Source organism: Equus caballus, chromosome 4 (genome assembly GCF_041296265.1).
Source record: "Equus caballus isolate H_3958 breed thoroughbred chromosome 4, TB-T2T, whole genome shotgun sequence".
NCBI lineage: Eukaryota > Metazoa > Chordata > Mammalia > Perissodactyla > Equidae > Equus > Equus caballus.
The window spans coordinates 112,732,456-112,744,516 of NC_091687.1; the positions used below are offsets into that span (position 1 = coordinate 112,732,456).

Sequence of the window (12,061 nt, forward strand, 5' to 3'; positions counted from 1 at the left end):
GAGATTGAAACAGTAATCCAAAACCTTAAAATTTCATGGAAAAACGTAATTATTTCCAACTCTGAGACATTCAGAAAGGTTATGCTTGTCCTGGAGGCATTCTCAGAGCTCCCTTCATGGTGTGGCATGGGTCTGTGGACCATCAATTCTTAATATCTTGCCCATTCATGTTTTCTACATGCACTTCCCCTGAGGCACATGATGAATGTAGAGTCAATGGGGTGCAAACCTTGGGATCTAGTTAAGATGTGCAACCATCACTGAATTTAAGACAGGTGGCTCAGACGCCCAAGTCTGGCTATTTTCAAAAATACTTGGCTTCAGTCTTCTGGGATCTATGTTAGTGCAGAAAGCTGGAAATCAGGAATAGGTTGGCATGGGTTTTAGTTTCCATTCTCTTATGTGAATTTGGAAAAATCACTTGACCTTTTGAGACTCAATTTTCTTCAGTCAAAGAAGGAGATTGCATATTATCTCTAAGATTGTTTTCATTTCTAAAATGATGTGATTTTAGCTGTCATCCAAATTGTTTAATTTTGTCCAAGTACTAGTTGAAATCAACTGTTTTCCTTTAAAAAGAGAAAGTAAGACTCATTAGAGAGAAAGAAATACAAAATGCTACCACAACAAATAGCCCCTCCAGCAGTTTCACAAATTAGGGGTGAGTGTCAATTCAAAGCTCAGCCCTTCAGAAAGGCTGCCTCTGAACACCCAGTCAGATGACAGCACTGGGGGCTGGGGATCTGCATCCAAATGGCTCATCAATGTGCCCACGAGCAACTCTCCTCTTTGCTGTGATTGCAGCCTCACCTGGAGCTTTGATTCAAAGGGCCTTTAGTTACAGTTGACCTGGAGAGCTCCAGGTAGAGGACAAGCCAGGCTGAACACTGTGCACGACAAATTGCAGCAGAATGTAATCTGTGCAGTAGACTGGGATAAACAATCTATTTTGGGTCTGTCTACGCTCTGAAACAAATTAAGGGAAAAGGGAAAAAGAACATTTCAGTAGGTAGTCTGTAGAAATAATAGAAAACATCAGTTTTCACGAGTCATTCCAGGCCCTCTGTAAACAATGGCCAGCATGATGGTGTCCTTGGGGGAGCTTAGCTTACTGCAGCTTCAAGGTGAGGGTGCCCATCCCATAACCAAGAGGACTGGGAGCTGGGAAAAAGAGCAGTGAGGAAAAGCATTCTCACGGTCGCTTCTTCTTGTGTGGCTCCACATCCTGAAGGAGAGAGCTAGCAGATGGAGCTGGATTCTGAGGCCAGGCTGCCAGGGTTTGAATCCCACCTCAGATGCTTGTGCTCAGTGACTTTTGTTTTGGTGAGTTATGTAACCTCTAAGGCATCTGTGAAGTGCGGTGATAGTCATGGTGCTGGCACAGAAGTGCTAGTGGTTACACTACTACTATGATTCCTACTATTTTTTACTTCAGCTTCTTATATCTTCATTTTCTTTAAAGCAGGAGGAAATCTATAACTCAACTGAGGAGGAGCCATCCAATTGTACTTTTTATTCCTCTTTCAGCTCTGAGTTTAAAATTCTATGACTCATTTTCAAACTCCTTACTTTGAAGACCTTTTAAGCTTCCATTCAACAAACCTATCATGTCAGGTTTCCTAAGATAATGCTCAATAATTTTTAAGACTGGAATTTTAAATCTGGAAAGTAGCAACCTAAAAGCATGAACAATGACCAATTTCCAAAACATGGTATGGACACTCCTGGTGCATTAATTCCTCATACTATATGTCAGAGAAATCTAGTGTGGGCATCTTTGATATGGCCCATTTTGTGCATAGGAAGCATCTGAGAACTGCTGCCAAAGTTTGCTGAAATTTACACTGAAATTATACTCCTCTGCTTATCTTGCTTAACCCATGGTGTTTCCACATGAGAAGGAGTAGAATCCACTCACCCACACATTCCACAACGTTTGTGGAATAAAACCAAGGGGAGAGAAGGTTCATTTGGGAGACTGGCCCAATCCTGTTAGCATCGCTCTGTGTAACCTGTGTAACTTTGGACAAGTTATCTAACCTCTTTGAGCTTCACTTTTACCATCTGCAAAACTGGGAAAATAATTCCTTTTTTTCTTAAAGAATCTATAAGGATTAGAGCGAATATGGGTAGAAGTGACTAGCTCAGCACATGGCTGAGGAGGCATTTGATAAAAGGTAGTCATGGAAGTGGCTCCCCTTGCTCCTAGTTTCACTACCAGGGCTGGGTACCAGAGTTAAAAGTCAGGCCTCCTTCCTCTCAGGGAAATCCACCCACCCCAACCTCAGATTGCACCATTATGAATTCAGACTGCCAGGAAGGCCTGGAGGCCCTCGGAGTCCCACATGCCAGCAAAAACTGAGTGGATGAGACTTTTGTCTATATAGCAGTTACTCAGGCTCATCAAATATTCTCTTGTGCCAAGGACCCAAAACAAATTAGGAAACCCAAATTGGGCCATCTTTTGACCACACAACAAACATTTTCTCCAGTTTGTCTCACAGCCTGAAGGCAGCGTTGACAAGCACATTGATCAAGACGTGCTTGCTGCTGATACCACACACAGCACATAGCACTGGGGCTGTCCACAGGCTTCCTAATGAGATGGTCCCTTGATGCCATTGGATGCGGCAAGATTTGGGAGCTCAAGGCAGAGAGGTTGGGGCGGTGGGCTCTCAGCAACCCTTCACCTCCAGCTTGTTAATGTAAAGTTGGGACTACTTCTGTGCCTTTCTGTGTTCGGGCCATGGAAGGTGATTCTGGCAACTTGTTTACTCTCTCTCTGTCTCTCTCTGTGTCTTTCCCTCCCCCTCTCCACACCCCCACCCCAACACAGTGAAAGGTTGTCAGTGCTTAACAGTGTCTAGGCTCTAAGTGGCCCGTCCATGTGCAGAGGAAGAAGATTGAAGGTGTCATTTTTACTGACAGCGTTGTTGTCAGGACAAAAGAAATTCTGCATTCAGAGGAGCCTCACGCTGGTCTATAGTGTGCTATCTTTGCAGCCGAGACATGGTGCTTTCAGTTAGAAAAATCAGTTCTCAAACAGTTTTTACAGAGTTCACAAAATGTATAAGGTTGAAGAGATGTTAAGTTCCAAACTACAAGATCAACAAAATTTGTAGAAAGTTGACAGTAATACAAGGTGTGGGTGTTGAACATGGATATCTGCAGATGACACTACATTAGGCTAGCTTGGAATTATTCTAAAGAGACAAATGACACGAAGCAAATGTTGTTGTTTCTCATCTCCATCCCACTCTGCACTACCTTCCTCCTTCTGCCACTTCTGCTTCTTCATGCTCTCTTTCTCGTTGGCATTTTGGCCTTTCCAGCAGTTGTACTCTATAGCTTCACACCTAGCAGGTAAAAATTAAAGGGAATGGACTAAAGCAGAGAGTTGCAATCCATTTTTCTATCCATGTTTGATAAGCACGAGGCATGGAGTTACAGGCCAATTGAATAACCACCTGGAGGACAGCAGGATAACCATCACAAAGTGGGTCATGTTTTCTGAGTGCTCTTGCCAGGCTGTTCTTCGGCTTTGTATCTTGTAATTCTTTTTGACCCTCTCAACAACCCTAGGTGTAGACACAATTCTCCTCATTTTACAAGGAGGCAAGATCTCCCAGTGAGTAAGGAGCAGAGCTGGGATACAGCTCCAGGAGACTGGCTTTGGGCTATGCCACAGAAAGAAGCAGGTTTGTCATGCAGTCTGCCTGATGGATAATGACAGAACTGTGCTCAATTGAGTCTGGAAGAGGGAACTCAGTGACCTTGTTTTGGCTTAAAAAATAAACATGAAGGGGCCAGCCCAGTGGCGTAGCAGTTAAGTTCCTGCACTCTGCTTTGGTAGTCCAGGGTTCACAGGTTTGGATCCCAGGCACGGACCTACACACCACCTATTGAGCCATGCTGTGGCAGGCATCCCACATATAAAGTAGAGGAAGATGGGCACAGATGCTTGTTCAGGGCCAGTCTTCCTCAGCAAATAGAGGAGGATTGGTGGCAGATGTTAGCTCAGAGCTAATCTTCCTCAAAAAAGATTTTTTTTTTAATTTTAAAAATCATGAAAAAGTCGCCCAAGGATTCCAGGATTCTTATTTGAGCTTTATCACTAAGTAAGTTTTTGAAAGTGGACATTTCACTCCCTCTTTCTCAGCCTCAGTTTCCCTATCTGTAAAATGAGATGACTGAACTAAAGGTCTTGAGGGACCTTCTCATTCTAGTAAAACATGAGCCTACAGAAAGTGCAACAAAACCTTAGGCAATGAGGCTGTTGCCTTTTTCCTGCATCCACGCAATCAGTTCTGAAGAATCTGTATGGGAGAAGTGAACAACTGCCAGAGACCACCCAAGTAGCTTTTCACATGTGGTGACAAGAGGAGTTAAATCAAAAACCAAGAGAAAAAAGAGACTGTCTTCTGCCCACACAGGATTCAACACTAAAGAAAAGCATGGAAAATACATGGCTTCCTACAAAGCTTCACCGCTGCTTGCTCCATATGCTTACACAACCATCTCTCCTATCAGCAAGTTGGCTGCTCAGGGCAAGGCCGGGCTACCTCCCGTATAACTGCACCGTCCAGCACAGGGCCCAGCAGGACAGAGGCTCAACTCGCTGCCCCGCAAGAGCCCAGGACACAGAAACAGAGCTGGGCAGGGAACAGGACCTGGGTCTGGGATAGAAAGTGCATGTGTGACCACGCTGCAAATAAGGTCACGAATTGACCCCAGCATTTCTGTGTCTGTCTCATCTTAGGCACTCACCAAGCTGGGTGAACGGATGAACAGATGAATGATAGACAGGTTGGTCTGCCCACGGAGCCCAGTTCTGAGCTGGTCAGAATTGTAGGTTTCCTGTAAGTGGAGTGTGGCTGCGTCTGCAGGTGGGACTTTATCTGGCAGGGAATAGGCTGACAGTCACTACAGGCAGCATGCATTAATCCCTTCCTACACATTACACACGACTATGTGCACGAAGAACAGAGCGGGAACCCTGAGGACAGCTCTACCACCAGAGCTCAGCTTCCAAGCAAAGGTCAGCAGAAATACTAACTTGAGCAGGCCACTTTTTCAACGAAGCAAACATCACAGATGTGGCACATAGAAAATGTTGTGGCCACAATCCTCACAGCTCTCTATGCTTTTGAATATGCTATTCCCAGTGGTATAGCTAAGTAGAAGGCAGGAGGGAACTCTGTGTCCCCAAACTTGATTTCCCAAGGCAGCACCTCTTCAAAAGTGGAGTGACAGGAGACAACGGGCTTGCTGGTAGACGTCTGGGTTGTTTCCAGTCTGGAGTTTTTAATGAATAAGGCTGCCATGAACAGCTTCATGCAAGTCTACTTTGAACACATGCTGTCCTTTCTCTAGGGTAGAGCCCAAAGTGGAACTGCTGTGTCACAGGGTAGATGGATGTTCAACTGGAAAGAAATCGCCAAACAGTGGTTGATAATGGTTTATGTGCCCACTAACTGGAGAAGTTCCATTACTCTACATTATCACCAAGAGTTAGTATTAAAGAATTTTTCAAAAAGTTTAGCCAATCTAGTGGACATGAGCGGTAGTTCTTTACAGATTTACACTGTATCTCCCTAATGAATGATGGTTAGCACTTTTTATGCCTTTGTTGGTAATTGTATATTTCTTTTTTAAAAAAGCATCTGTTCAAAACTTTTACACACTTCTGGGTTGGGTTGCTTGTCTTTTTTCTTTTTTAGCTTTACTAAGGTATGATTGACACAATTAACAGTATACATTTGTTTTGACGTAGGTATACACCTATGAAATCATCACCAGAGTCGACAATGAACATATCTGTCACCCTAAAAGTTTCCTCATCCCCCTTTGTCCTCCTTCTTTCCCACTCCTGCCCACCACCACATCCTCAGGCAGCCCCCGAACTGCATTTTCTAACAGTTTGTATAAATGAAATTATAACAGTATGTATTCTTTTTCTGTCGTTCAGTCCACATAATCACTATGAAACTCATCCATGCTGCTGCATGCATCAATAGTTCATTCATTTTTATTGCTGAATAGCATTTCATTTTATTGATCAAACACAATTTGCTCATCCATTCACTTGGTGGTGGGCATGTGGGTTATTTCCAACTGTTGGCACTTACTGTTAAGGCTACTATGAAGATTCATCTACAAGTCTTCAAATGGACAAAGCTTTCATTTACCTTGGGTAGGAGTGAGAAAACTGGATCCTAGAGAAGGTGTTTGTTTAATTTCTTAAAAAACTGTCGAGATATTTTCCAAAGTAGCTGTAACATCTTACACTCCAATCATGAGTGTATGAGAATCCAGTTCCTCCACCTCCTTGCCAATATGTGATGTGGTCAGTCTTTTAAATTTTAGCCATTCTAATAAATGAGTAGTGGCAACTCATTGTTGTTTCCATTTTCATTTTCCTGATGAACAATGATGTTGAACTTTTCACATGAGCTTATTTGCCCCCTATCTATCTTCTTTGGTAAAGTGTTCAAATCTCTTGCTCAATTTTTTATTTGACTGATTTTTTGTTTTTAATGAATTTCGAGAGTTCTTCATACATTGTGCAGAGAAGTACTTCTCCAGGTGTATTAATTTCAAATGTTTTTTCACAGTTTGTGACTTGTCTTTTCATTCTCATGACAGTATCTATGTTTTTATTGAGGTCATACTGGCTTATAACATTGTATGAATTTCAGGTGTACGTTATTATATTTCAGTTTCTGTATAGACTGTATCATGCTCCCCCTAGTTTTTGTGGATCACCATACATAGGTGCCCCTTGATCCCTTTTGCCCTCCCCAGACCACCTTCTCCTCTGGTAACCTCTTATTTGTTCTCCTTATCTATGTGTTTAACAGTAGCTTTTAAAGAAGAAAAATTTTAAATTTTATGAAGTCCAATTTTTCTTTTATGAATTGTGTTTTGGTGTCATATACAGATGGAGTTTGTGGGAAATTGCCACCTTAAAACTACTGACACATGATCTTCTGACACATAAACATATTATATCTCCACTAATTTAGCTGTTCTTTTTTGTTTGGTTGGCTGGTTTTGGGTTTTTTTCTTTTCTTTTTTTCTTGATTGCAGTAACATTGATTTATAACATTATATAAATTCCAGGTGTGCATCATTATATATTTCGTTTTCTGTATAGATTCCATCATGTTCAACACCCAAATACTAATTACAATCCATCACTGCACACATGTGCCTAAACACCCCTTTCGCCCTCTTCCCTCCCTCATTCCTCTCTGGTAACCACCAATCCAATCTCTGTTTGTCTATATTTGTTTGTCATTTTTATCTTCTACTTATGAGTGAAATCATACAGTATTTGACTTTCTCCCTCTGACTTATTTCACTTAGGATAATACCCTCAAGGTCCGTTCACATGGTCACAAATGGCCGGATTTCATCATTTCTTATGGCAGAGTAGTATTCCATTGTTCATATACACCACATCTTCTTTATCCATTCGTCCCTTGATGGGCACCTAAGTTGCTTCCAAGTCTTGGCTATTGTGAATAATGCTGTGATGAACATAAGGGTGCATGTATCTTTATGCATTCATGTTTTCACGTTCTTTGTATAAATACCCAGCAGTGGAATAGCTGGATCATAAGGTAGTTCTATTCTTAATTTTTTGAGGACTCTCCATAGTGTTTTCCATAGTGGCTGCACCAGTTTGCACTCCCACCAGCAGTGTATGAGCATTCCCTTCTCTCCACATCCTCTCTAAAACTCATTGTTTCCTGTCTTGTTAATTATAGCCATTCTGACTGAAGTGAGCTGATATCTCATTGTAGTTTTGATTTGCATTTCCCTGATAGTTAGTGATGTTGAACATCTTTTCATGTGCCTGTTTGCCACGTGAATATCTTCTTTGGAGAAATGTCTGTTCAGATCTTTTGCCCATTTTTTAATTGGGTTGTTAATTTTTGTAGTTGAGATGTATTAGTTCTTTGTATATTTTGGAGATTAACCCCTTATTGGATATATGGTTTGCAAATATCTTCTCCCAATTGTTGAGTCATCTTTTCATTTTGTTGATGGTTTCCTTTGCTGTGCAGAAGCTTTTTGCTTTGATGTAGTCCTGTTTGTTAATTTTTTCTATTGTTTCCCTTGCCCAGTCAGACATAGTACTTGAAAATACGCTGCTAAGACCAATGTTGAAGAGTGTACTGCCTAGGTTTCCTTCTGGAAGTTTAATGGTTCCAGGTCTTACATTCAAGTCTTTAATCCATTTTGAGTTAATTTTTGTGTATGGTGTAAGATAATGGTCTACTTTCATTCTTTTTCATGTGGCTGTCCAGTTCTCCCAACACCATTTATTGAAGAGACTTTCCTTTCTCCATTTTATTTTCTTGACTCCCTTGTCGAAAATTAGCTGTTCAGAGATGTGTGGGTTTGTTTCTGGGCTCTTGATTCTGTTCCACTGATCTGTGTGTCTTTGTGCCAGTACCATGCTGTTTTGGTTAATACAGCTTTGCAGTATATTTTGAAATCAGGGAGTGTGATACCTCCAGCTTTGTTCTTTTTTCTCAGGATTCCTTTGGCTACATGGGGTCTTTGGTTGTTCCAGATAAATTTTAGGAATCTTTGTTCTATTTTCCTGAAAAATGTCATTGGAACTTTGATAGGGATTGCATTGAATCTGTAGATTGCCTTAGGAAGTATGGACATTTTAACTATGTTAATTCTTCCAATCCAAGAGCACAGAATATTTTTCCACTTGTTTGTGTCCTCTTCAATTTCTTTCAACAATCTTCTATAGTTTTCAGTGTGGAGATTTTTCACGTCTTTGGTTAAGTTTCTTCCTAGATATTTATTTATTTTGCTGCAATTGTAAATTGGATTGTATTCTTAATTTCTCTTTCTGCTACTTCATTGTTAGTGTATAGAAAACACAACTGATTTTTGTACGTTGATTTTGTATCTTGCAACATGACTGTATTGATTATTTCTAAAAGTTTTTTAGTGAATTCTTTAGTTTTCTGTAAATAAAATCATGTCATCTGCAAATAGTGACAGTTTCACTTTTTCCTTTCCAATTTGGATCCCTTTTATTTCTTTTTCTTGCTTGATTGCTCTGGCTAAGACTTCCAATACTATGTTAAATAAGAGTGGTGAAAAGTGGGCATCCTTATCTGGTTCCTGTTCTTAGAGGGATAACTTTCAGTTTTTCTCCATTGACAGTGATATTCGCTGTGGGTTTGTGATATATGGCCTTTATTATGTTGAGGTACTTTCCCTCTATTCCCATTTTATTCAGAGTTTTTATCATAAATGGATGCTGTATCTTGTCAAATGCTTTCTCTGGGTCTACTGAGACGATCATGTGATTTTTTATTTTTTATTTTGTTAACGTGGTGTATCACGTTGATGGATTTGCAGGTGTTGAACTATCCCTGCATCTCTGTAATAAATCCCACTTGATCATGGTGTATGATCTGTTTAATGTATTGTTGTATTTGAGTTGTTAGTATTTTGTTGAGGATTTTTTATTGATGTTCATCAGTGATATTGGCCTGTAATTGTCCTTTTTTGTGTTGTTCTTATCTGGTTTGATATCAGAGTAATATTGGCTTTGTAGAAGGACTTACAAAGCTTCTCCTCCTCTTCAATTTTTTTCAAAAATTTGAGAAGGATAGGTATTAAGTCTTCTTTGAATGTTTGGTAGAATTTGCCAGGGAAGCCACCAGGTCCCAAACTTTTACTTTTTGGAAGATTTTTGATTAATGTTTCAATCTCCTTACTGGTAATGGATCTATTCAATTTCTCTATTTCTTCTTGATGCAGTTTTGGAAGGTTGTTTGATTCTAAGAATTTATCCATTTCTTCTAGATTATCCAATTTGTTGGCATATAGCTTTTCATAGTATGCTCTTATGATCGTTTGCATTTCTGCAGTGTCCATTGTAATTTCCCTGCTTTCATTTCTGATTTTATTTGTTTGTGCCTCCTCTCTTTTTTTCTTGGTGAGTCTAGCTAAGGGTTTGTCAATTTTCTTTTCAAAGAATCAGCTCTTGGTTTCACTGACATTTTTCTATTGTTTTTTTCATCTCTATTTCATTTATTTCTACTCTGATTTTTATTATTTCCTTCCTTCAACTGATTTTGGGCCTTGTTTGTTCTTCTTTTTCCAGTTCATTTAGGTGTACCGTTAGATTGTTTATTTGAGATTTTTCTTGTTTGTTGAGGTAGGCCTGTATTGCTATAAACTTCCTTCTTAGAACCCCTTTTGCTGTATCCCATAGATATTGGCATGTCGTATTTTCATTTTCATTTGTCTCCAGGTATTTTTTTATTTCTCCTTTGATTTATTCATTGCCCCATGGTTGTTAAGTAACATTTTGTTTAATCTCCACATACTGGTGGCTTTTCTGATTTTCTTCCTATTGTTGATCTCTAGTTCCATACCTTTGTGGTTAGAAAAGATGCTTGGTATTATTTAAATTTTCTTAAAATTTTGAGACTTGTTTTTTAGCTTAATATATGATCAGTCCTGGAGAATCTTCCATGTGCATTTGAAAAAGAATGTGTATTCTGTGGTTTTTGGATGGAATGCTCTATATACACCTACTAAATCCATCTTGTCTAATGCATCATTTAAGGCCAATGTTTCCTCATTGCTCTTCTGTTTGGCTGATCTATCCATTGATGTAAGTGGAGTGTTAAAGTCCCCTACTGTGTTATTGTCTATTTCTCCTTTTATGTCTGTTAACAATTGCTTTATATATTTAGGTGCTCCTATGTTGGGTGCATAGAAATTTACAAGTGTTATATCCTCTTGTTGACTGTTTCCTTTATCATTATGTAGTGCCCTTCTTTGTCTCTTGTTATAGCTTTTGTATTAAAGTCTACTTTGTCTCACAATCATATTGCTACCCCAGCTTTCTTTTCTTTGCCATTTGCATGCAGTATCTTTCTCCATCCTTTTACTTTCAGTCGGTGAGTGTCTTTAGGTCTGTAGTGGGTCTCCTGTATGCAGCATATATATAGGTTGTGTTTTTTTATCCAATCGACCACCCTATGCCTTTTGATTGGAGCATTTAGTCCATTCACATTTAAAGTACCTATTGATAAATATGTACTTATTGCCATTTTGTTACTTTTGTCCTAGGTGTTTTAATAGTTCTTCTCTGTTCCCTTCTTCTTCTCTTGCTCTCTTCCCTTGTGGTTTGATGGCTTTCTTTAGTCTTATATTTGGGCTCCTTTCTCTTAATTATTTGTGTGTTTATTATAGGTTGCTGGTTTGTGATTACCATGAGGTTCATATATAATAACCTATGTATATAGCAATCTATATTGAATTGATAATCTCTTTAGTTTGACCTCTTGCTAAAAGCTCTACTCTTTTACTCCCCTCCTCCCATATTTTAAGTTTTTGATATCATACCTAACCCCTTCTTTTGTGTGTGTGTATCCGTTACCTTCTTATCACGGAAATAGGTAATTTTAGTACTTTTGTCTTTTGACCTTCATATTAGCTTCATAGGTGTTTGATCTGCTACCTTTACTGTATTTTTGCCTTTAACAGTGATTGCATTGCCCCTTTTTTTTTTGATAATTTTCTTATTCCTATTTGTGGTCTTCTCTTTCCCACTTAAATAAGTCCCTTTAGCATTTCTTATACAACTGGTTTCTTGGTGATAAACTCCTTTAATTTTTGCTTGTCTGGGAAACTCCTTATCTCGCCTTCCATTCTGAATGATAATCTTTCTGGGTAGAGTATTCTTGGCTGTAGGCTTTTTCCTTTCATCACTTTATTATTTTTTTAAGTGAAATAAGCCACACAGAGAAAGACAAATATGGCATGATTTTACTCATATGTGGAAGATAACATACATGGATAAAGAGAACAGATTAGTGGTTACCAGAGAGGAAGGGGGTTGGGGGATCAGCGAAAGGGACAAAGGGGCACGTATGTATGTTGATGGATAAAAATTAGACTACTACTATTCTCTTATGATCCTTTGTATTTCTTCGGTATCTGTTGTGATTTCTCCTCTCTCGTTTCTAATTTTATTTATTTGAGACTTTTCTCTTTTTTTTTTAGT

General features: G+C 39.3%; 1 protein-coding gene across 4 annotated transcripts in view; it reads right to left on the minus strand.

Annotated features, from left to right (window-relative positions):
• The window catches only part of PTPRN2 (protein tyrosine phosphatase receptor type N2), a 931,942-nt gene that overhangs the window by 571,057 nt on the left and 348,824 nt on the right, over nt 1–12,061 (minus strand). The gene's annotated exons all lie outside the window — the stretch shown is intronic.